This window comes from Mustela putorius, unplaced genomic scaffold, assembly GCF_011764305.1.
Source record: "Mustela putorius furo isolate JIRA1106 unplaced genomic scaffold, ASM1176430v1.1 tig00000868_pilon_pilon_pilon, whole genome shotgun sequence".
NCBI classification, from domain to species: Eukaryota; Metazoa; Chordata; class Mammalia; order Carnivora; family Mustelidae; genus Mustela; species Mustela putorius.
In genome coordinates this window covers 2,918,539-2,945,186 of record NW_025421502.1, presented here as the reverse complement: position 1 = coordinate 2,945,186, position 26,648 = coordinate 2,918,539, and the positions used below count along the sequence as shown (strand labels likewise).

Genomic DNA, 26,648 nt, shown 5'->3' with positions numbered 1-26,648 from the left:
GTAATAAAATGTGATTTTTCAAAATTAAACGCTTTGTTGCTTGTGTGTGTAGAATCAGGCAATGAGCAAAAGTTGTGTGAAGTCAAAGTCTTGCCATCCTTTGGGTAGTTAATAGTATTAAACCCAGACACTCTCACACCAAGAAGTCTGTGGAATCATATTATGGACATGGAATCATCCTGACTAAAGCAGAAATGCCAGATAACTCAATCCTAATTCCTTCTTCTAAAATCTAATTCCTTTTGGCATCCCAAAATATTGTTGCAGTGTGCTAAAATGAGTTCTAAAATGGGAAACCCAAGTGGTGCTACAAAACTGAGATCCTCCAGGGATTTCTTTCTAAGGGAGGGCTGGGTGAGATTCTGGGACTTTATTTAGGAAGAAGTTCTTACAAATTAACAATCTTGGGAGATACAGGTTTCCGTTTATGGAACAAAGAAGTCACGAGAATAAAAGGTACAGCATACAGAATATAGTCAATGGTATAGTCATGCAATAGCGTTGCATGGTGACAGACGGTGTTAAAAACAGTGCACATGTGAGCATTGCATCCTGTATCCAGTTGTTGAATCACTATACTGTGTACCTGGAGCTAATGTAAAATCATGCTTCAACCATAGTTAAATTTAAAAAAATGTATGGATGAGTCAAAAAATATTACCTTGACCCCACTTCCCATACTTGCATAGCCTGCTTGCCTGTGTGAGGCATTTGAGTTTGAAACAGTGACAGAATTATGGCTGAAAAGAGTCAAACACCCTGATGTTTGATAACTAAAGAATCTGGGGGTTTCCCCTCGGCATATCGATGGTACATCAGTGACAATGAGTGGAGACTCTCCGGTATAGGGGTGCAAAGTGAAAAGATGAATGCAAGAGTTCCATTTATCTGCCTCCTGTTCAGGCTCTGAATAACCGTGATGCAGAGTCTGCCCGTCTATGAGCCAGACCATAAAACCGGGTTTTGGCAGTAAGACTTCAGCACAGATTGCACCTGCTGCTTTAAAAATGCTGCTTATCCATCATCCTCAGCATCGTATCCATGTCCAATCCAACAGAGCCTGCAATTTTGACTGCTCTCTATATTCCTGTAAAACGACTTCAAAGAATGGAGAAAAACAATTATAACTCCAGATTGCCTGGAATTCTGAATTCAGAAATTTAGGCAAACTGAATAGTAGTCCAATTCTTTGATCGAATTTTGGATTGGCCATAGTCTTGGTAAGAGGTGACACTTGATGTCTGTATTTTTTTTTAAAGGTTCTGAGTTGTGTTTGTCATGATTAAATTTTTCTCAGAGTACAGTTAATGATTTTCACACCAACTGGCAATTTTAAGATTGATTAGAAAGAAAAATTAACAAATGGTGGCAGTTCAACTTCCTGAAACAAAGAAATGAAATAGATCAACATGAATAATTTTGAAAATTATCCAGATTTGTTTTGAGTAATAATAGCTAACATTATTGAGTACTTATTATGTGCAGTATTTTAAGAATTCCACACTAATTAAGTCATTATCCCTGTGTGACACCCCCACTTCATAGAGGAGAATATTGAGGCATAGAGAGGAAATAAAATTTGTCTATATTTACAGAGTAGAGGGATTTTTTTTTTTTTCCTGGCAGTTTTATCTCCATGTCTGGTCTTAGTCACTCTCTTCTACCACCTCTTGGGTTGTCTTTCTCAGACATACATCCAGTCCAAAGAATTTCCCAAAGGCCTGGGTTTTTAGACATTGTTACAAAGTGCAAGAGTCTAAACATTACTGGGCTTTTGGAATATTTTGTATGAAATGTAAATATTTATAGTCATAGTGTAATGACAGATATAAAAACAAAATCCATCAATACAAAGATTGGTGGAAACTGTGGATTTTCCTCATAAAATAAAATCATGTGTTTCCACTCTAAAAATTATTTTTTGGGCGCCTGGATGTCTCAGTCAGTTAAATGACTGCCTTTGGCTCACGTCATGATCCTGGAATCCCAGGATCAAGTCCCAAAATGCACTGGGCTCCCTGCTCAGTGGGGAGTCTTTTTCTCCCTCTGGCCCTCCCCACTCTCTATATTCCTCTATATTCCTCTCTCTCTCTCAAATAAATAAAGAAATCTTTTTATAAAAGCATTATTTTTCTCTTCTAAGATGGCTGAGTAGAGCCCATGTACATTCTCAAAATTATTTTTTCAATGTGGTCATGTGCAAAGATAAAAATTAAGATTAGAATATTTTAATTTCTTCAGAATAGTATCTGGCCACAAGATTACCATCTACTTTGTCCAAGTATATACTTCATTTTATACAATACTTCTTAGAGGGAAAAACTGCCCTCCTTCCTGACTGTGAGGACTGGAATTTAATAAATATTAAACTTAGTAAACACAAGGAAGAAATAGTGAGAAGAAGTAACTTAATATACAGGCAAGAACAATGGTACGAATCCTTGCTATTTGTAATTTGGCAATAGACCAAGAGCATGGACATCACCTGAGAGCTTGTAAGAAATGTAGAATCTGGGGTGTCTGGGTGGCTCAGTGGGTTAAAGCCTCTGCCTTCGGCTCAGGTCATGATCCCAGGGTCCTGGGATCAAGCCCTACATCGGGCTCTCTGCTCAGCAGGGAGTCTACCCCCCCAGCCCCGCCTCTCTGCCTGCTTGTGATCTCTGTCAGATGAATTAAAAAAAAAAATCTTAAAAAAAAAAAAGAAAGAAAGAAATGCAGAATCTCCGGTGCCAGCCCAGACCCAGGGAATCTATGTTTACATCAACAGATGATTCAGATGTGCACTAAAATTTGAAAAGCCCTGGGCTAAAACTTTTGTATTCCATTAGTAATTAGTTGTATAAATACAAATAAATCACTTACTATTCTCTGTATTTTAATTTCCTTCATTCTTACCACTTAGTATACATTGATTTTGAACAAGTTAGCTCTGTAATCTTTGTTTAGTTGCCTGTAAAGTAGAGGTACTAATAATGCCTACCTTATATTATTGTAAGAATTAAATGACGTAATAGTTGTAAGGTTTGTAGAATACTGTCTGCATGTATTATATAGTTAATAAATGATTGCTGTTGTTATTTTAGTTATTTCCCTAATGTACTATATTATAGATTATATGGCAAGTTGAATAATAAATTTCTTCCTAAATTTCCTATACAGATATATAAATGTGCTTTTTTCCATATTCTCCACTTCATGACATATTGCAAAACTCTTTTTCAAAGTGGTTGTACCAATATAGATATGCTTTTAAAAATTGAGAAATTGGGGCACCTGGGTGGCTCAGGTGGTCAAGAGTCTGACTTTTTATCTTGGCTCTGGTCTTGATTTCAGAGTCATGAGTTTAAGGTCCACATTAGGCTCTTTGCTGGGCATGGAACCAACGTAAAAAAAAAAAAAAAAAAAAGAACTGAAAAATTAAAAGAAGCAAAATTTTCTAAGAGTTAAAATGCCCAGTTGAAAAAACACTGGCATGGGGATTGGACAAGCTGTAATCCAGTCACAGTTCTTTTTTTTCTTTTTAAAGATTTATTTATTTATTTATTTATTTATTTATTTATTTATTTGACAGAGAGCACAAGCAGAGGGAACAGCAGAGGTAGAGGGAGAAGCAGGTTCCCCACGGAACAGGGAGCCCGACCTGAGCCAAAGGCAGCCGCTTACCAAATTGAGCCACCCAGGTGCCCCTGGTCCCAATTCTTTTGACCTTTAACCTGTCATTTAATTTTTTGGCTTTTATGGTAATTAGAATATTAAGTGCTTTAAAATACTTATAGTACTACTCTATGGATTTTATAGAACTGGCAAAACACAATAATTATGCATATGCTATTTTTAAAAAGATTTTATTTCTGTATTTGATTTTATTTCTGTATTTCTGTATTGAGAGAGAAGGAGAAAAGGAGCTTGAGCAGGGAGAAGGGCCGAGGGAGAAGCAGGGAGCCCAAGGCTCCAGAGGCTCCAAGGCTCAGATCCTGGGATCATGATCTGAGCCGAAGGCAGAAGCCTAACCCACTAAGCCACCCCAGTGTCACTGTACATATGCTAGATCTCTCTTTTTTTATACTTTTATTTATTTATTTGACAGAGAGAGACACAGTGAGAAACAGAACACAAGCAGGGGGAGTGGGAGAGGGAGAAGCAGGGAGCCTGATGCGGGGCTCAATCCCAAAACCCCGGGATCATGCCTGAGCTAAAGGCAGCTGCTTAACCAACTGAACCACCCAGGTGCCCCTGCATATGTCATCTTAATCTATAAGAATCTGTGATAGGAATTTGGGATGACTACTGTTTTGTGGCATTGATGTTGGAAAATTTTAGAAGCTTCAGAATCTTCCAGGTTATTAAATTACTGTTTCAGCCACAAATACATGCTCTCTCTCTATTTAATCCCAAATTCATTATTTCTACAAGAAATATTTTGCTATTTGAAAGTCTGCTCATTATATAAATAGTATCGACACATTTATTAAAGCTTCGGATAAAAGTCTTCTGTCCTCTCTTCTATCACCTTATTGTCCAGTCGCTATGTGACCACACTGGCTGAATCATTGCAAGCTTGCCACAAATCTTCACTGGATGAAAGGCAGTGACTTCACCCTAATTGTTCTCCTTTTGAAAATACATTGAAATTTGTTGCTTGCCTTTTTTAGTGATAGAGTTTGTAGCAAAATATCAACTTTATGATAACTAAGAAGTATTTGGAATTCACTGTGATTCTTCTTTGATGAAAATCTGTCTCACATTCGTAATTAATTCAGCCAGTGTTTGTGTTGGACCTGAGTGTACAATGATACTCTCACAAATGAATAGAATTCTTGAACCTTCCATAGTTGGTTGGTTTTGTTTCTCTTTCTCAATTAGTGATGGTAAATTTTCCTGGTGAACATGTGGCCAGTGCACTAAATAAATCTTTGCTTGTTTCTTTAAGATTTTATTTATTTATCTGAGGGAGAGAGAGAGCATGAGCAAGGGGGAGGGACAGAGGGAGAGAAAGAAGCAGACTCCCCACTGAGTGGGGAGCCTAGTAAGGGGCTTGAATGCATGACTCGGAGATCATGACCTGAACTAAAGGCAGATGCCCAACTGACTGAGCCACTCAGGTGTCCCTCACTAAATAAATATTTAAATTGAATTGGATGTTGAAATGATTGCAAATTAAATAAAGTCATTTTTTCCTGCTTATTTTAATGTATCTGCAAGTCATATTCTATTGAATTGCTCTGTGATTTAAAAAGAATAGTTTCTTAAAAACCAAGGGGATGCTATTTTGCTTAATCATTAGATTCATAAATAAGTAAAAACTCTTATCAACTTATCTCTGAGGCAGAGACTTTAAGTCATTAGGAAAGAGATGGTCTTGAGGGAATCCCACTTACATAAAGTTTAAACATTTGGACATTTAACTGAAAACCTTTGATTATATATTTAAAATAATTATCTCAGCACCAAGAGGCCCAGAAAGAACTTACTGTCATAGAAAACAGTATATTACTCTCATGAATATATATATAAAGTTAAAGCTACAGTGGGTCTCAGTTATCTTTTTTTTTTAGCAGATTTTTTTGTTTTTTTAAGATTTTTAAAAATGTATTTACTTGACAGAGAGATAGAGTACAAGTAGGTAGAGTGACAGGCAGAGGGAGAGGGAGAAGCAGGCTCTCTGCTGAGCAGGGAGCCCCATGGGGTCTCTATGCCAGGCTTGATGTGGGGCTGGATCCCAGGACCCCAGGATCATGACCTGCTTAGCTGACTGAGCTGCCCAGGCACCCCTTTTTAGCAGCTTTTAAAGATATAATTGACATAGTTGTTTAGTGTGCATATTTAGTGTAGTGTACAAATGGATGTTTTGACATAAATATAAACCGTAAAACCATCACCACAATCGAGATAATCAACATATTTATTGATCTTTGGATTGATGGAGGTATTTCCTTGAAATCAGAACCAGATTCCATTTTTTCTCCAGGAAAGATTTTTTACTACTGGGTTGAATTTAAACATTAAAATGAGACTTGAATACACACAAAATTTATTTGTGTGTAGTCCCAAAGCATTGTTTTCCAACTGTAGTTTGGATCTATTCATTTTAGAATCTAGGGTGTGGCTGGAGTGCAAACTGTAGCATGACTGGCCTCCAGTGGTGTCTTTGAAGAACAGCAAGGCCGCTCGATTCAAATCAACAGGTGAGGTTTAGGGAAGAGCCGTTCCATGTTGGCTAAGATCATACACGTGCATTAATTGGCAGGACTGGTGAAATGGAACGTCCACCACAGGAGGTGGGAACTGTATTCCTCTAACCTTGGGATTCCCCCATCTGGAAAAAGTGTTCTGATGCTAGCAGAAGCTTTCATGTGATTGTTGTTCAGAACCTTTTCCTAGAGGAAGATTTACGCTGATTTTCATTTTCTAAGAGAAGAGACTGACTTCTCCCTGGCTATCTTCTCTCTGCTTTGCGGATACTTCCTCAAAATAGATCTTTATTGTATTACCTGTTTTTTCTTTCGTGCCTTTTTTTTTCTTATGGCTTTTAATTTTGGTTAAATACTCCAGAAACTCTGAAATTACACCTATATAAGTAAAAATTAAGGATCCACAGAACAATGGCATTGTTCATGTGAAGTGATTTTAATGGTGAATATAGGTAACTGGGAGGTTTGCCTGTGATTAGTAACAGGCATGGAGACAAGAACTATTACAGATCTTAAAATACTATGTTTTGGCATGTCCTTTCTTGCTAATATTTCTCTCTTTTAGTCTGTCGTCCACAGCAGTAGAAAGAGGAATCATAAATAAAATGAGGGAAACCAGGGGCCCCTGGGTGGCTCAGTGGGTTAGGCCTCTGCCTTCGGCTTGGGTCATGATCCCAGGGTCCTGGGATTGAGACCCACATCAGGCTCTCTGCTCAGCAGGGGGCCCGCTCCCCCCACCCCCGCCGCCCACCGCCCACCGCCTACCTCTCTGCCTACTTGTGATCTCTGTCTGTCAAATAAATAAATAAAGTCTTAAAAAAAAAAATGAGGGAAACCAGGGCAATAGTCTAGGTTAGAATAAGTGAAGCAGATATTGCGTTTTTCTTTTATAAGTGTAATAACAGTTCTTCTGTAGAAAATCAAATCCTTCAGCATAGGAAAAAGAGAACTTCAGATACTTGGATTGGCCAGGACCAGTTATGAGTGAGGCATGAATATCTGCACCACCACTCATTTTTTCTCAGACTTTTCTGCTCACCCCCTCCAGGCCGCCATCAGTATCTTTCTTCCTTCTGATTTCTAGCCAAGGGCAGGAACTCTGGAATCTTTATTTACATCTCACTGTCTATGTATGTTCACATTTATGTTCTTTTATACTTTTGGTCCTTGAGGGTTTGTATTAGTTAACTGTAATTTAGACAATGGCAGATGGAGACCATGTCTGGAACATGTCCAGATTTTCTTAGGTCTCTTCACCTGTGGGATACAAATGAAGTCAGTTTAATGGTCACATATATTCTTTGATGACCTGTGATAGCATTGCAGTCTCCTGAAAATCCTGCTCTTCTTGCCCCATTCACCACTCTTTTATTTCTTTTTGGAGGGAGTGGGGGCATTTCCGGGGTGGGGGCGGTGTCTAACATGTGCTTATGAACGAGTCGTGTGAACCATCTCATCAGCTGCTGTAGAGTGTCTGAACACATCGTTCCTTTTCTTTCACTTCCCACTGCTCTATCTCCAGGCTCCACTGAGTCACCAGCACACTTCAGGTGCCAAGGATACGTGTTACATGATTGAAATTCATCCCCCATTGTATTATGTTGAAGGGTGATTGAAGTAATGTAGCTTGTGCCCCAGTGCCTTACAAAATCCATCCCAATTCTTTTTTTTTTTTTTAAGATTTTATTTATTTATTCAACAGAGAGAGATCACAAGTAGGAAGAGAGGAAGGCAGAGAGAGAGGAGGAAGCAGGCTCCCCGCTGAGCAGAGAGCCCGATGCGGGACTCGATCCCAGGACCCTGAGATCATGACCTGAGCCGAAGGCAGTGGCTTAACCCACTGAGCCACCCAGGCGCCCCCATCCCAATTCTTCATAAAGTTCAAATATGCAGAAGATTTGGGAGCTGACAAGGAGTTAAATGTCTGTGACAGCAGCCAGCTCTTCCTGTTTTATGTTCCTGCATGAATCTCCTGTGATTTGCTTCTTCTTCCATTTGGATGAGTTCTTTACCAAAAGGCTCCCTGGTCTCTTTATCAATTAGAATTAATTGATTAAATAATAGATTTGCCATTAGAACCAGTGAAGATCCACAGTAAGAGTGACTTAAATAACTTACGAGTTCATTTCTTTCTCATAAAATAAATTGAGACACGAATAATCTGGGGCTGGTAAGGTGCACACTCTACTGGGTCAGAAGTCCAGGATTCTCTCCTCTCTTCTGCTCTGTTGTCCTCACCATGAGGCTTCTACCTCATAGCCTGAACTGATGGTTCAAGATCTCACCATCATGTCCGGCAAAGTGGAGAGAGGTAGGGAGGGGTAGTCATGCTTTGTCCTTAAGGACACTTCCAAAAGTCCCAAGCAAGTCCTTTTAAAAAAATCCTACTGGACATCACATAGTTTTATGACCACACTTGGCTTCTGATGAGGCTGGAAAATGTGCAGTGTTTACTATGGCAAGCATGTGCCTGACTCTTCTTGTGATGATTTTATCAAAGCAAGAAGGGAGAACAGCTATTAAGGAAAAACAAGTGGACTTAGCCACAGTACCATGCAAACAGGCGTCTGGAACACCCAGCCTACCAGTCAACCTTGGGCTAAACCGGTATTAATCACCTCTAAGGCTGTCATGGGCTATTTTATTTAGCCCTCCGTATGGCAAAATATTATCACTCCTTTAATTTCTTTTCTGGCTAAGATTTTCTGTTATTTACAAAATGATCCAGTGTGCTTTTCCTTTTCCTTTTTCTTTTTATCTCATTGGATTAGCATAAAGTGAGACACTCTCTCTGTGTTGTGCTAGAATTATTTATATGATGTGATTGATTTCTTGACTGTGATCTTTGTACCGAATTGTGTCAAATGGCATGCTTTGATGACGAGTATTCATTCCCTTGATAACAAAACCGGATAAAGACACAACAAAAATGGGAAACCATAAACCAATATCTGTCATGAAAATAGATGTAAAATTTCTCGATAAAATACTGGCCAAGAGGGGCGCCTGAGTGGCTCAGTCAGTTAAGCATCTGCCTTCAGCTCAGGTCATGATTCCTGGGTCCTGGAATCAAGCCCCGCATCAGGCTCCCTGCTCAGCAGGAAGCCTGCTTCTCCCTCTCCCACTCCCCCTGCTTGTGTTCCCTCACCCACTGTGTCTCTCTGTTAAATAAATAAATAAAATCTGAATAAACAACAACAAAGTTTACATGTAAAGGCAAAAGATCCATAAAAACCAACACAATACTAAAGAAGAGTAAGAGTCAAAGGACTGAGATGACCCAACCTGAAGACTTATTTTTTTTTAAGATTTTATTTATTTATTTGACAGACAGAGATCACAAGTAGGCAGAGAGGCAGGCAGAGAGAGAGGGAGGAGGAAGCTTAGCAGGGAGCCTGATGTGGGTCTTGATCCCAGCACCCTGGGATTACGACCTGAGCTGAAGGTAGAGGCTCTAACCCATTGAGCCACCCAGGTGCCCTAACCTGAAGACTTATTAAGGAGCTGCAGAAATGAAGACAGTATGGTATTAGTGAGCAAATAGACACAGTGGAGTGGAAATAGACACAGTGAGTGGAACAGAATACAGAGCTCAGAAACAGACTGTTTCAAATATAGTCAATTGATCTTTGACAAAGGAACAAAGGTAGTTCAAGGGAAAAGGTAGTCTTTAACTAATGGTACTGAAATAATTGGATATCTGCATTCAAAAAATGAATCTAGATGCAAATGTTACACTTTTCATAAAAATTAACTCAAAATGGATCAAGACTTAATTGTAAAACTCCAAACCATCAACCTTCTATAAGATAACATATGGAAAAAAATCTAGGTTACCTTAGGCTTTTAGATATAACACCAAGAGCATGATCTATAAAAGCAAAAGTTAATAAGTAGGGTTTCATTAAAATTTAAATCTTCTGTTCTGTAAAAGACACTATTACAAGAATAAAAAGACACGCTGCAGACTGGGAAAAAAATCTTTACAGAACACATACCTGGAATAAAGGACTTATATAAAAAATATGTAAAGAACTCTTCAAAGTAATTCAACCATAAGAAAACAAACAACTCAAATGAAAAATGGACAAAGGAATGGAACAGACACTTTAATAAAGACGACAGTACAGGGATGTCTGGGCGGCTCAGTCAGTTAAATGTCTGCCTTCTGCTAGGGTCATAATCCCAGGGTTTGGGGATCAAGTCCTGCATCAGGCTCCTTGCTCAGCAGGGAGCCTGCTTCTCCCTCTGCCTGCCCCTCTCCTTGCTTATGCTCTCTCTGACAAACACATAAATAAAATCTTGAAAAAAAGATAAAAGTATTTTCAAAAAGACAATACAGATGGCAAATAAAGCATATTAAGATATGCTGGACATTATTATATGTTTAGAGAATTACAAAAAAAATAATGAGACATTAATGTACACCTATTAGAATTTTTTAATTCCAAAAAACTGATAATATCATATGCTGGTAAGGATGTGGAGTAACAGGGACCGTCCTTTATTACTGTGGGAATACAAACAGCAGTTCTTTGGGAAGTCAGTTTGACAGTTTCTTAGCAAAGCTGAACATAGTTTACCATGCAATCCAGCAGTTATGCGCCTAGGTGTTTAGCCAAATGAGATGAAAACTTCTATCTACAAAAGACACTGCACTTTCATGTTTATAGCACCTTTAGTCATAATTATGCAAAACCTGAAACAATCAAGATGTCCCTTAATATGTGATCAGATAAATAAACTGTTGCAGCTATACAGTGGAACACTTTAGTGATCAAAAGAAATGAACTATCAAGTCACAACAAGACATGGAGGGATCTTACATGCATATTGCTAAGTGAAAGGACTAAGTCTGAAAGGCTCCATATTATTTGATTCCAACTGCATGATATTCTGGAAAAGACGACACTATAGAGGTAATAGAAAGATCAGTGTTTGCTGGGGTTTCTGTGCTGAGATGGAGTAGTAATAACTCGATGATGCATGGGGATTTTGAAGGTGGTGAGACTATTTTGTACCATCCTTTAATGTTGGCTATATGACTGACATCCCAAGTTATTTTGCCCTTAAGTCTTAAGTTTTCTCCTCTTTGGACCAAAAGAAAAGGATGTCGCAGAGAGAGGGAAGGCAGAAAGAATGAAACAGGACAGAAGAAAAAATTAATACAGCATATATGCAACATGTAATTACTTTGTTCTGTTCACAGAATTACTTTTCCTCCCTGTTATATTTACCTACGTTAATTGCTTTCATTTACTTAGAAAATCCAACTGTAAAATATCTGTTTAATATCTGAAACATCTGAAATTCAGTAGGGACCCCAGGGGAACTTTTCATCAAGCTTATGTAAATATATCCTTGTTTTGTCTACTCCTCATGAGATTAAATCACAAGTAGAGCTTTTTTTTTTTTGGTATTGCTGTAATCCATAACATAAAATGAAATTGATCTTAGTGTGGAACACAGATACGATGATAGCATTTATACCAAGGCGACTTGAAACTTTTCATCTTCTTTCACTTATTTCATTTCTTTATAACATATAAGAAAAGCCATTTATATTCATATCAGAAAAGACTTGCCATTAAATGCTAAGAAATAAAGGTGTAAGTGGCTAGGAATGGGCTGAATTTGATAGCCTTCATGGTCCAAAAACATCAACCGTTTAAAAAAATAGTGTTATCTAAGACTAAAGTGTTCTTTGAAGTGGAAAATGTCTGTTTTTGAAATAAAGGAAAATATTAGTGATGTTTTAACAACTTTTGAAAGTAGTCAGAAGTTGCTCTAGTATACATCATCATGAATCTATTTTAAGTGACTAAAATATCCTGTTTAGCACTAAGCAAAATCCCGTTAAAATAGGTGCTTAGTACTTTCGAAGCACATAGGATTTCTGGAAATGCATTACTGAATATTATTTGTGCCTTTAACGATTCATCAACATTTAGGAGGAGAAGCTTTTATTGTGAGTGTTTTAAAAGTCAGCTATACAAAGTTGATAGAGTATGTACATTAGACATATCCATCAGTCACTTTTCAGGAAATGGAATATGTATGAAAATCTGAACATTTATTTAAATATTAAAACAAGAGGAAGATTAAGCCTAGTTTTGTAATAAAAGACTAATATTTGAATTTTAGCAAGTTAAAAAAATTAGTTATTATTTTTGTCCCCTTCTTTCTTCATACCTGTCATTCTTTCCCTCAGAAGATACACAAACTGCTTATCCAGGCAGTAATTTTTAAAATATCAATAATCTCAGAAATCTGGGGTTCTGTGGTATTTGATAGTGTTAGAACAGGCTGACGTGTGAATCTCCTTTATCCACATTATCATTCTCTGGCCTGTTTCTCTTTTCTTATTTTTCTTTTTAAATTTTATTTATTTATTTGAGAGAGAGAGAGAGAGATGACGAGTAGGCAGAGAGGCAGGCAGAGAGAGAGGGGGAAGCAGACTCCCTGCCCTGCAGAGAGCCCGATGTGGGGCTCGATCCCAGGACTCTGAGATCATGATCTGGGCTGAAGGCAGAGGCTTAACCCACTGAACCACCCAGATGCCCCCTGTTTCTCTTTTCAATAATAAGCTGGGAGTAGAACCTCTACCTAATGTTTCTGTTCTCTGAGTGAAATACCAGAATCCTTTTTTTTTTTCCAAAAGTTAGATGCTGTCTGTATATGGGTGTGTTTGTGTGTGTGTGTGTGTGCATTTGTATATGGGTGTGTGTGTGTATGTGATTTTGATGGAGACATGGTAGGAATTCTGGACTAGGAAAAGGGGGAAAAAAAGAAAAGGAGGTTTTTGCCCTTTAAAAAATTTTGATAAACTTTATTATCACAAAGAACTTTACAAATCTAGACAGCTGCTTTGAAAAGGAAAATAATTGTGAAAAACATAAGAAAAAACTGAAAGAGAAGGTAGGGTCATTAAAAAAAAAAGGCAAGTGAAGTGAGTCTGTGAATTCAAATTAGTAAAATAAGGTATAATGGGTGAGGATGAAGAACCTAATTTGATAAAAGTGTAGTATTGTTACTGGACAGAGAACCAATTCTGAACTCAAGTTGGGCTAGTCAACACATGAATATCAGTACTCAAGAAGACAAGCGATGGTGGGAAAGGAAAGGCTGCTTTATTCGGGAAGCTGGAAGCCTGGAAGATGTTAGCCTCATGTCTCAAAGACCATCTTCCCCACCCAGGTGTGGAAAAAGGGAGGGAGGGTGCCTATGTTCAGGAGAAGCAGGTACCCGGGCTGGTCTTTTGTTGGCATGACCCTGAACAGACAAGCTGTCATCTGGGGCAGCTGTTTTCAAATGTAATCAGGCCTTTTCTGCTGGAAAAGTCTGGTTCTTCACTCTTCAAGGCCAGTGGTCCACAAATCTCAAGGAAAGAAGTTTAGTTCTGCTGTAAGGCCGTTAAGCCAGCAAGCAAAGAGTACCAAGACTGGAGCAAGTTAACCCTTAAGACCAGTTGGAATGCTGTTACAGGATCCTGGGATCCCTCCTGGCCGTGGCTAATGAAGGACAATGAACAGCAGAAATAGGAAATAGCTAGACTTCAAATAGTCAGTGGTGGTTGGGTGTTTGTAGAAAATAGCCCCAGGAAGTAGGTGATAATCCAAACAGATTGAGAAGGTCTAATGGACATGACTGCAGTACCCCAGCAGGCAGGTAAAGAGTGGAAACAGAAATTCAGAAGGGGAGGTTTGGAGATTCATTAGAATGATGGGCAGTTGGTAACAGGCAAATCTTGTCCCTAGGTAGCGCTTCTAAAGTCCTACGCATTTTACCAACCGAGTTTGGGATTACATTTTGACACCTAAGCATAAACATAGTTATCTAAAATGAGATGCAAAAGTGAATTGATCCTACAGTCTGGCAAATTGGACAGGAATTCCTTAATCCCTTTTTGCCTCAAGATAGGATTAGCAGAATTTGGAAGTGTATGAGTGTGGGGAAATTGAAGAGACTGTGCACCAGGCAAAAACCTTAGGAATGATTTAGGAAGCTGCAGAGATGGAGACTAGGCATGTGAAGAGAGGGTTAAAAATGAAGTTTTAAATAATACAGAGGAAGACAGGATTTTTTTTTTAAATTTTATTTTTAAAATTTTTAATAAACACATAATATATTTTTATCCCCAGGAGGAAGACAGGATTTTAAAAAGATTAGCTATGTGAGGTAAAATTAATCGGAAATTGATCCAAATAGTCTTGAGACTATTTCAAGACTCATTCATTTTAAAACTTACTACTGAGGTTTGCAAACACCGTATCAGTGATTTTCCGGTTGGGTTTGATATAAGCATGAGGGTTCATTTGTAAAACAATTTTTGTAAAGATAGTCGTAGTCTAGGACCTGGCATGCTTCAGAAATTTAATATCCAAATTAAGAGCTGAATATTCTGGAGTGATTCTGCCATTATGTTGAAAAATTTTCTTATTCTAAACAAAAAGCCTGATCTGTATTACTTCGATGTCTATAAGACTAGAATTGACTTAATGCATATTAGTGTACAGTTGGAGACTGCATCAATGAATAATTTTTAAAATTATAAATATAGCAATCTAGCCTAGAATGAGGTTAAGAGAAATACCAGTTAGGGATGTGACAACTGAGAACTCAGAAATTCCTTGCTTGTGCTCAGATTTTATTTGCTTTGTTTTAATTTCTATTTTATTAAAAAAAAACCCTACACAATATTTGGATTTATAATCTGCATTTGATTCTTCTAGTTTAATATTACATTGTATGGCTTGGCAGAAAGGATATTTCCTGTCTCTTTTGTAAAACAGAAAAATATCCATTAAACAAAACAAACAAAATATATATATATTTATATATATATTAAGGCAAGCGTTAGCGTAGTCCTCTAAATCTCATGAAGCAGAATTCCTCAAATAGTACTTTCCTGTGCAAGATTTAATCTTTTTATCCAGCAGAGGGCTATCAAACTCCATTAATTTCTATTTACACACAAAACAGCATATAGTTTATTTCACTCTTCTGTTTTTTTTCTTTTTTTTTTTAAGCAGTAAATTCTTTTCTCAAAATGGAGATTGTTGACGCGCCTGGGTGGCACAGTCCGTTCAGTGTGGGACTCTTGGTTTTGGCTCAGGTCAGGATCTCGGGGTCATGAGAATATTCTCCGGAAATGGAGTTCCGTGTAGGCCTTTGTGCTCAGTGCAGAGTCTGCTTAGGATTCTCTCTCTTCCTTTCCCTCTCCTCCTCATGCCCCGTTCTTTTTCTCTCCCCCCCCCTCTCAAATAGACAAATAAATCTTTAAAAAAAAATGGAAATTATCAATATGTAAGGGAGATTTGCCTGGAGCTAATTGCATAAGGGGCGGGAGCTGTCTCTGCAGAAATCCCAGCGAGGTGTGGGGGATAATGGAAACTCCCAGCTCTGATCTATCCAAAACTACATTCTTTCAAATTCAAAGTCAGCTCTTCTTGGGTAGAGTTGTAAGTATTTTTCTCTCTGTAAAAATCCAAATGCTGACACGGCAGGGAAAATACACAGCAGAATGATGTCCCAGGTATGGAAGTTCCTCATACTGAGATTGTCTTTAGTTGTAATTACAACTGTGAGGTTGTAGTCTTGCTTGCTTTTATTTTGTTTCAGGAAAGATAGCACTTTATCTCCAATCTTATGAGTGAAAAAGCCATTTATTTTAACAAATTTTCTTCACAGTATTTCATTGGTATGCCATATTGATGGACTGGTTGACTATGTACTTCTTTATTTATTATGGTAATGGGGCCAGTTTTGCCTTCTACCAAATACTGAATTTTAGGGATTAATTATAAGATTGAAAAAGCATTCTATCTCCTGACCATTGCCACTTTGCCTTAGTAATAAATCCATTGGCGGAAGAGCCTTCCGTTTGGAACTATGCCTACTTATTGGTCTAACAGTAATTATTCCTTGTTTTGCTTTTCCATTCAAAACAAAGTTTTTGCATGGTGTCCCTTTATTGGTGTCGAGGCCTGGTCCTGAACTGGTGCTAAATTCATTGAAGTAAAATGAGTATAAAGAGCTGTGTTATCATAGAGTTAACAAATACTTTCTCAAGCATATTTTTTTATAAGATTTTTCTATTTATTTGAGGTAAGAAGGACAGAGGGAGAGAATCTTCCTGAAGACTCCCCACTGAGTGTGGAGCTTTCAGGCACATATTTTGTCTTTGTCTCTTTAGGCTGCTATAACAAAGTCCTATGTAACTTCTAAAAAACAGAAATTTCTCTCTCACAGTTCTGGAGGCTGGAAATCCAAGATTGGGGTCAGGTGAGATTAGGACCTCTTCCAGTTGGCAGAGTTCTTGTCTCCTAACTGGGTGGCAAGGAGGTAAGGAGCTCTGGGAGCACCTTTTATAAAACCTTTTATAAAGGTGTTAATATCACTCATGGCCTAATCACTTCCTAAAGGACCTCCCTACTAATATCAGCACATTTTGCATTAGGATTTCAAAGTATGAATTTTGTGGGAGGGACACAAACATTCAGACCAAAACCCACGTTCACTGATTTTTAGACTCGTACTAAAAAAAGATGGTTAAATAAAATATAAAGTGATGAATACTGCTTCAGAATATCTACCTTAGCCCCTAACAGGAAGTCATTGAAGTCTCAGCTCATGCCTTAGTGTACTAATTCTGAATATGTAAAACATTAAATCAAAACCTTCAGTGAACAACTCTTAGTTGGCTTATTTAGTATTTAATATTAGTAATGTGCTTATAGGAAATAAAAAACGTAGGCTTTAAAAAAGAGATAGTTGAAATAAAGAATCATGAACAATGATACATACATCCTTTAAATGTTTTATTTTAACTTGAAGCATGTAGATTGGAATTCTTTTACCAATGATTTAATGTAGGATGATTACCTTTTGTTTAAAAAAAGAGTTTTCTACCATGTGGGGTTTCGCTTTGTCTTTTTTGAGTAAATGGTATGTACTGGTAGGTATTATCTGTACTTTCTAGTTTGCTGTCTTTTAATAGGAGTCAGAATTGAAAGACACTTGCAAACCAATCTGATTGTGGAATTTCTAGAGGTTCCCAAAGCCTCCTCCCCAATCCTTTACACTTGTATGGCCATATTCCTAATTCAGCAGTGGTATTTGTCAGGGATTCATCTTTATCAAGTCCTTGCAAAGCATTCATATTAATTTTCTAAAAACAAGAGCTTTGCTGCACCCATATTTTATTAGATAGTAGGGAGACCTATTTAAATTATGTTATTGTAATAACAAATAAACTGGGATTAAAAGGTTGGTAGTAAACATATGTGGCTCTTGGTAAATATAAAATTTTGTGGAGGGAGAAATATGCACACATAGTATAGAATAGCTAGTAAGCTCTAAGCTTTTTTTTTTTTTTCTCAGCTCTTTCTTGCTTGCTTTCTTCATTTCTTTCTTCCTCCCTCTTTCTTTCTTCCTTCCTTCCTTCCTTCCTTCTTTTTTCTTCTTCTTTCAACTTTTATTTAAATTCTAGTTAGTTAACATATAGTGTACTTTGGTTTCAGGAGTTGAATTTTAGTGATTCATTACTATATGAATCATTACTATATCACCCAGTGTCCATCACAAGTGCCCTCCTTAATGCCCATCACACATTTAGCCCAGCGCTCTACCCACCTCACCTCCAGCAACCTTCTGTTTGTTCTCTTAACTATAGAGTCCCTTATGGTTTGCTTTCCCCTCTGTTTTCATCTAATTTTACATTTCCTTCCCTTCCTCTCTGTTTATCTGTTTGTTTCTTAAATGCCACCTGTGAATGAAAGCACATGGTATTTGTCTTTCTCTGACTGGCTCATTTTACTTAGTGTAATATACCCTAGCTCCATCCACATTATTGCAAATGGCAAGATTTCATTCTTTTTTTAATGGCTGAGTAATATTCCTCTGTATGTGTGTGTTTATGTGTGTGGTGTATACCACATCTTTATCCAATCATCCGTTGATGAACATTTGGGCTCTTTCTGTATTTGGCTCTTGTTGGTAATGCTGTAAACTACAAACTTTTAATATGCAGTGGGCATCACTCAGTGTTTATAGAGAGAATGGAGACATTGTTAAGTAAAGGTTAAGAACTTCTGTGTCTTTCCAGAAATGGGGAAAGAAAAGGTTAATTTGCTTTCTGTGAAGACACTGTGAGCTAAGTGTATCACAGGACTTGAAACAGTAAAAACTAAAGATGTTTTTATCTTACTAAATTAATTAGGTTAAATATTGGCTGAAGTTTCTATGTAAACCATCAAGTTTGTTTTCATATAAAATTTTCAACATGTGAAATATAATCTATTGTATTTTTTCATGCATCCAATTCGTCAGATTTTGGTGACTTTTTTGTATTCTCAAATGTTTAGGGATGCAATTTTCTCTTAAGATTTATTCATTATCAAAACTTTCTATTAAAAAATATAGCTTCTTGGGGCACCTGGGTGGCTCAGTGGGTTAAGCCTCTGCCTTCGGCTCAGGTCATGGTCCCAGGGTCCTGGGTTCGAACGCCATGTTGGGCTCTCTGCTCAGCAGGGAGCCTGCTTCCCCCTCTCTCTCTGTCTGTCTCTCTGCCTACTTGTGATCTCTCTCTGTCAAATAAATAAATAAAAATCTTAAAAAAAAATAAAAAGCTCAACAAATACTTTAAAAAAATAAATTAAAAAAATTAAAAAAAAAGAAAAAATATAGCTTCTGAAGTCCTGTAACACTATAGTCCTGTAGTACATATTGTTCCTACAATTTATTTGATGCTCTAAATGCTCATTTACCTAACATTTATTATTGTCTGTTCTTAGGCAAATTAGTATAGCTTGGTGGAGAGTTAGAGAAAAAAAAAAAAGTTAAATAACCTTGAATCAATGAATTTAGATTACTTAACTTCCCAGCCAAGTGATGCTACATTGGAGAAACCAGACTGTTGGTTTGTTTGTTTATTTTCATAGCTAATCTCTTTTTTGTCAGTGGCTTGTCCGTACATAGTTCTATTATTTGAAATCTTTATGGGTCTGTTTCTCTGTTTCGTTGTTTCTGCTGTATGCTAGGTTGTTTTGAATTTTTGCTGGTCACTGTACTTGGAAAATTATTCATGAAAATAATCTGAGGCCAAGGATGAAGGTCACTCCTTCACAGAAGATATGTATTTACTGTAGTCTCTTGGTTAAAAATAATTTAGAGATCACCCTAAACTAAGTTTAAGGCTTGAGTTTTGTTATAACTCCAGGCAATGAAACCCAGATTGTAAATATGCTAGAGCACTGGTTATTTATTATTCTACCTGTAGCCTAAGAGTTTAGATTTTTGAGGTGTGAGGTAATTAGAGGGAGGCTCCCCCTATTAGACCTCACACCTTATATAGACACTGGCCTTTGATTTCTGCCCCCTTGCTTAGGTTGTTTTCAAAATGAAAGTTCACATTTTCTAGGAAAATACACTCAGGAATAAAAAGCAATTTCTCTGCTTGTTTATCTCCCAGTGGTTCCATTTTCCTTCAGAAATCCCTTATTATCATGTCAGCTAGTTGTTGCTTTTAAGAAGTTATTATATTGTATCCAGCATTCCTAGCTTGTTTCAGTGGGAGGGTTGGTCTGAATGACCTGGCTTCTATTTGCTGGAAACATATGCTGTATAGGTAGATGCTTCCTCTTTTAGTAATTGATTTGATTTAGAGGTGATAGAAACACCATGTCACCAAGGTTTGATTCTGCCTTACCTTTGAAAATGTGGTTCCAGAGAAAGTTTGATTGAATTTTATGCTTTGGTTTCCATATTTATGGACTATGACTTTGCATGAGTAGGTATAAAATGAAAAGTGCTGGTCATGCCTAAAGCAAGAAACATTGACTGCCTAGCAACAGATTTTATTTATAGGTCAATTAAACAAGGGTTGCAATAAAAGGTATAGCTTATATCTGTTGGTGAAGAAATGAAAATGGTGCATGGGAATTCTTCCTGTATCAGTATATATGCTGGGAGGGTGGGGAGATAGTTAACTAAATGTGGTGGCATCCGGAAGCAGTAATAATCCAGATGTTTATGCCATCATAAAAATTACTAACCACCCATGGATACAACAAGAGTACTTTTTAGCACTTCAGTTTTCTGGTACCAAGAGTCCATCCACAAGGGGGGATTGTTTTTTGAATGGTTGTGCTATTGGAACAACATATTTTTTTAAGTTTTTTATATTTATTGCTGTATCCACTGCACAAAAACTCTCCTGGGTATAGAATTGATTGTAGGAATTGCCAAAAGTGTTTATGGCCATGTTTTAATGATAAGGGTACTGGGTTGGAAAACTAGAGATCTGAAACATCTGTGACTCATTTTATTGCTCTTCTTCAGCTTTGAATATATTCTAAGCTTGCATTTTGCCATCTTTCTATTGTTAATTTTGAAAAAAATGAGATATTTTTGCTATTAATATACTGGCTGGGAATGCTGAGTAAGAAAGCTATAATCCATGGTCCATAAAAACTATAGGAATTAATAGCCCAATCATTTAAAACCCACATTTACTAGCTTTCAAGTCTTACCACCTTATATGCAAATATAAATTATTTCACAAAAATTTAAGAGACACATGGCTTAAATTTGGAGTCACATAAACGATAACAATTAAAAATAGTTTTGTCTCAATACCATATGATTTCACTCATATGTGGACTTTAAGAAACCAAACAAATGAACATAGGGGAAGGGAAGAGAAAATAATATTAAACAGAGAGGAAGGCAAACCATAAGAAACTCTTAACTATAGAGAACAAACTGAGGGTTGCTGGATGGGAGGTGGGTGGGGGCTGGGCTAAATGGGTGATGGGCATGAAGGAGGGCACTTGTTGGGATGAGCACTGGGTGTTATATGTGGGTGATGATCACTGGCTTCTGCTCCTGAAGCCAGTGCTGCCCTGAATGTTAATTAACTTGAATTTAAACAAAAATAAATAAATAATTGAAATAAATACATTAACAGGTAACCATTAGAAAACAGTTTTGTCTCCATCAAGAAAAATGAATCTTTGCCTTTTGTAAATAATTAATTAAAACAGGGTCTATCACACTACCCCAATAGCACTTCTAATTCACATTATGCAAATGTGAAAGTTTCAAGCATTGATCTCACTTCTCTCTCCATTACCAATAAGGTTATTTCTTTTGAGATGCTAAAACTACTAGCCTGTAATTCCTCAGTAAAAATACAATTCTTAAAATAAAAAGAAAAATTTCTTTATGGATAAAAGGCACACAAATCTTGTCTTCAGAGATCTTCAGGACAAACAGGCTTACATCTTAACCACAATTTAGTGCTTTTTATTTGACCAAAATAAAAGGGCTAAGAAATATGCCCATAGTTCTTACAAAAAGCTGGTACAAACTCAAAGGCAAATTATACGTCTTTTAAACCACAACAGTAAATTCTCAGGAGGCGTTAGGCCGAGATCAGTATGTTTTTCAGAACAGAAGTTTATTTATGAGAAGAAACCAGCCCTGAGAAGATATTTAAAGATATGCAGAAATGGTTTAAAACTTGAGGCCAAGCATTTGAAGATTGAGAAGCAGCTTTCTATTTGAGATCTGAATATCTGTAGTTATAGTCACTGTAGATTGTACACAGTGATTCTGATGTTGTAGGAAGTCTGAAAATAATTCACTTAAAACAGCTGGACTTTTAAGACTTTATCATTTCCACTAGTGGATCCCCAATGCTTCTCGACTGGCTCACGTTAGGCCCTCAATTACTGTTTTGATTAGAAGGGGGCACCAGAGATAGATGCCTGTGGTGAAGAGGTGACCATGAGAAAAATTTTAATTTAAACGAAGTATCTTTAAAAGGCAAATATTAATTGCCAGGCTTTCAATCTAAGATAATATATAGTAAGTTAAAAGGAAGACAGATTTTAGCCTTGTAAATCTTTTCCAATTTCTGAATGAAGTTACTTCTTTACTTCCGGTCAAAGTAAGCACAGAGAAAGTAAATTTGATTAAGAAGCCTCAATGAAGGGATTTTTCTGTCAGACGAGTTTTTCACAATGAGTAAATCCAAGCCCATCTACTCAGGCTGACTCCAGTTCACACAAGCTAGGCTAATGCATATTCATTTTTGGTCACCTGGGCTTCACTTTGGGGATGACTGAATGGAGCTGGGGATAGGGGTTGGAGGGATGCAGGGAGACATAGGCTGTCACTCTCTTATCCTTATGAACTGTGGCTTTTTGGATTTTCCTTTCTCTGTGCCTTTTCCTTCCCTCTGCTCACTGGAGATGTGGCTGCTGCTGGTAATCCCCTGACCATTCTCAGAGTCATAGGGTAGCAGTCCATGGTGACAAAATGCTAACTATTTATGATCTTCACTTGTGTGGCTTTCTCTTCTTTATGTAAAGGGATCTCCAAAGGGAATCTTTTCACTTCTTCGGTACCCTTGTTATTAGCTGGAAAGTTCCTTCCTCCCTCCCTCCCTCCTTCATTTCTTTCTTTCTTTCTTTCAAGATTTTAACTATTTGAGAGTGAGAGAGAAAGCAGGAGCAGTGTTGGGGGGTGGGGTGGGCAGAAGGAGAAGCAGACTCCTGGCTGAGCAGAGAGCCTGCCTCAGGGCTCGATCCAGGGACTTGAGCTGAAGGAAGCAGCCTAACCAATGGAGCCACCCCAAGCACCCTTAGTTGGAAATTTTCTATGAAACATCAGAAGTATTAAGAGCTTGTTCCAGAGCTTGGAAGATAGGGGTCCTGAGACCGCTTCTGCATCCTCATCTTCAACTGTAGAATCCATTTATTTTGACTTGGAACTGGGGTATCCTTGCTTCCATTCCTCAGGAAGAAGTAGAAGAACTAGGCCATTTGGATATTCTAATTTTAATCAAATCCCCTTCTTGCAGAAACTGTTATTGAGAGAGACTAGTATTAGCAAACTCTGCTTTATTAATTTTGTGTTGTCATATCAGCCTTTGTATTTGGCTTCAGGTAAAACAAAGTGGGAGTGAGGTATCAATGCTGTCATTGGTTCCGTTTGCTTTACTTTGCCCTGACCATTCAAGAGTCTCAACACACATGAATCCTTAAATTTAGATAAACACCGTTGAACTTGAAGAGAGTGAACTCTAGGCTCATAGCTCAAGTGAGCAGAACCTTCCCCCCCCTCCTGATTAGGTGATGCTTTAACTGTCTTTGGGGTGCATCTGCTTCTTTTCCCACTTACCACCCACACTCCATTTGTGGTAGAGTGACAATATATGCTGTTTAATTGCATAGCTGCTTCTGGGTGAGCTGGGAGAGATAAGGGGGATTAAGTTGCATATGGCTAGCTCAGTTGTTATTGAACGATGCCCTGACTGATGCCTAATGTCTGCGGAGGATTTTCTTTGGATCCTGATCAATGGAGTGCTGGACACTGAGGACAGCAAATGGCCACTTTCTCTCCTGTCTTTCAAATGAAGCATGTCCTCTCTGAAGGGCAATCTATCTAGGCTGGCTCTCAAGTTTAAATGTAAACGACACTGTGTTCTTCACTTTGAAGGCAGACACAGGCTTGTCCCATTGATGGCCAAGAGGCTTTGTGGAAGGAAGCAGCTTTTGTTACAAGTTTAAAATTCAGCCAGTATTCTATCTCTGCGGGAAGCTTAACGGGAAGATTCCTTTAATGTGGTGCGCGTGTCCTTTATATGGCTGGGAGCTCCTGGGACTGGAACCTGGTGCCCTGTCTGTGCAGAGGTCAGCTGGTGAGTGTGCCCTGCTCTCTTCCCTCAGAAAGACCGACACTGATTTCTTTTCCAATCAAATAGGAGTCATAGGAAAGTTTGAGCAACACAAATATACAAGAAGGTGTGGTTTTTAAAAATCATATTCTCGACGGCTCACTATTGAGTGAGTTAGTCCTAGAGAGACAACACTGCGTGGGAATATCTAATGTGCCTGGTGCTCCAAAGAGGATTCTGTGCTGCCGTCCATCTCATGTGGAGGCAGTGTGTTCTATGATGGGGGAAAAGATAAATGGAACGCTGCCCACTAAGAGAGGTTTGTTTTATTTTTATTTGAAAATATTCATACTAGTCTGAGATTCCTGCCTTGTGATTTGAGTAGTAGAGCCCGTGGTGGGGCTTTTTGAGCGGGCCCCTTCTCCTGAGGTGGGCTGATTTCAGAGTACTTAAATTTGACCCTCCTGCCACTGCAAACTGTCCTGGGAAAGCTATCAAGTTATTTGCCTTCTAGTCCTTAACTGTAAAAACACAGTGACTTTGCTTCTTTGCATTGCATCTAAAGTTATAATAAGAATGTGTAAGCGAAGTAGTATAGTTATTGTGTTCAAAGCTTTAGCAATCAGGTGCTTTGTGATATATTTGTGTCAGTCAAACCAACACCTAAGAAAGTAACACCTGATTCATTACCTATTCTTCAAGAGACAAAGTAACGAAAGAGCCATCAAACACTGTTGTAGAAAAAGGGAAGGAGGGGCGTTTGGCTGGGTCAGCCCTTAGAGCATGCAACTCTTGATCTCAGGGTCCTGAGCTTGAGCCCCACGTTGGGTATAGAGTTTACTAAAAGAAAGAAAAAAAAAAAAAAAAGAAGAAAGAGGGTGGCTCAGTCCTTAAGCTTCTGCCTTTGGCTCAGGTCATGATCTCAGGGTCTTGGGATAGAGCCCCACATTGGGCTCCCTGCTCAGCAGGAAACCTGCTTCTCCCTCTCCCACTCCTCCTGCTTGTATTGCCTGTGTCTCTCTCTGTCAAATAAATAAATAAAATCTTAAAAAAGGGGGGGAGGGAATCTTGAGGAGTAAGACTATTAATTCTGCCTACAAACTTCATGTTGTTATCAGATTAAAGTTTTAAAAATGTATAATTTCCCTGGCATTAGAAAACAACATAATTCAATTTTTACTCTTCAATTTTATAAGTAGGTCTGTTGAGCTCATTAAAGGCTAATGAAATAAATGTGGGTTTTTGGTTTTTGTGTGTTTTTTGCTGTTGTTTCTTTGTACTTTTTGTTTGTTTGTTTGTTTTGTTTTTACAACAGGTACTCCCCACTTTCTTCTCTAGTTGTACTTGTGATTTTCCATCTTTCTTTTGGGAAATCTACAGAGGGGAGAATATATTGTGATATAGATTGAAGAGGTTCTAATGGGACTGGGGAAGGGCATTGTCCCAAAAGAAGCCCAAAAGAGTCACCCTCACTAACAGGGAAACCACTTTATGTCTGTGGCTCAGCCACATTTTTGTTGGGACACACGTTTTTAAATTAAAAGGACATCCATGAATCAAAAAAGATTAGCTTAGTTGTAAACATTTTTAAAAAGTATTTAGAAGAAGAAAAAATGCCAGATGGTGTTAAGAACACCCTGTGCTCCAGGCTCACTGCTTTCCCTGAACCACCTTCATTCTTAATGACTGCTTTAACACCATCACCGCTGATTATCTTCAAGCACCTCAGAGAAGAAAATGTTTCAATTATATCAAGGGGCAGTCAATGACTCACCTGGTTAAGAACATATAGGAATCCTCCCCAAATCCACATATTATCTGCCCAGGAAGCTTAAATGTCTATGTGTGTTTCCTTGCAAAAATGTACAAGATTTTCCAGACTGGGGAGTTAATAGAAGCTGATTTTTTTTTTTTTAAAGATTTTATTTATTGTTTAACAGAGAGTGAGAGAGAGAAAGCATAAGCAGGGGGCCCGGCAGTCAGAAGGAAAGGGAAAGGGAGAAGCAGACTCCCCGCCAAGCAAGGGGCCTGATACGGGGCTCCATCCGCAGACCCTGGGATGACGACCTGAGCTGAAGGCAGATGCTTAACCGACTGAGCCACCAAAGTGCCCCCGATATCTATCTATATAGATATAGACAGATAGATAGATAGATTTTTTAATTTTTTTTTTTAAAGGAGATGAATTCTCAGCTGTTTAAACCAGAGAGGGTTATACTTCCTGTATGTAAGAAACTAAATAGTTGTGCTGGCTGGAAGTTAACTGACCTGTGAACCATCACCGTGCCCATGCAGGCTGGTCCATGCCACTGCAGTTCTTTTCTTTCTTGACTGACTTCTGGATCAGATGAAGTGCTGGGTTCATTCTGAGTTACCAAGTTGTATCTTCCCTCATGGTGCCTCTCTTTTGGGTATATAAACAGGAACCTCTAGAGATATTAATCCCACTTTACTTCATCACATTACTTACTGTGAATTTGGTGTTTAACAAAAGCCTTTGGTAACTAAATAGAGTACCCCTGCGCCTCTTCGAATGAGGGAAAGTGGTCTTAGGTGTCGCCCACTTCCCCTCTCCCCTTCTCGTCCTCCGCCTCTTTGGAGGGGCCCCCTCTCTCTCCTGGGATAACCTGGCTGAGCCCAGATTATGCTGTGTGCTCACTGACAGCTCCTTTCGACTCCAGGCTTAATGCAGCTCCCTAATGCAGCCTCACGTGGGTCTGTAAATGACACGGTGCTGCACCAGGCTACTCCCAGCCCTTCCCAGACTGCTCACC

The 26,648-nt window shown here is 38.2% G+C and overlaps 1 protein-coding gene across 11 annotated transcripts in view; it reads left to right on the top strand.

Annotated features, from left to right (window-relative positions):
- ANK2 (ankyrin 2) overlaps window positions 1-26,648 on the top strand; it is a 323,587-nt gene that overhangs the window by 43,138 nt on the left and 253,801 nt on the right. The gene's annotated exons all lie outside the window — the stretch shown is intronic.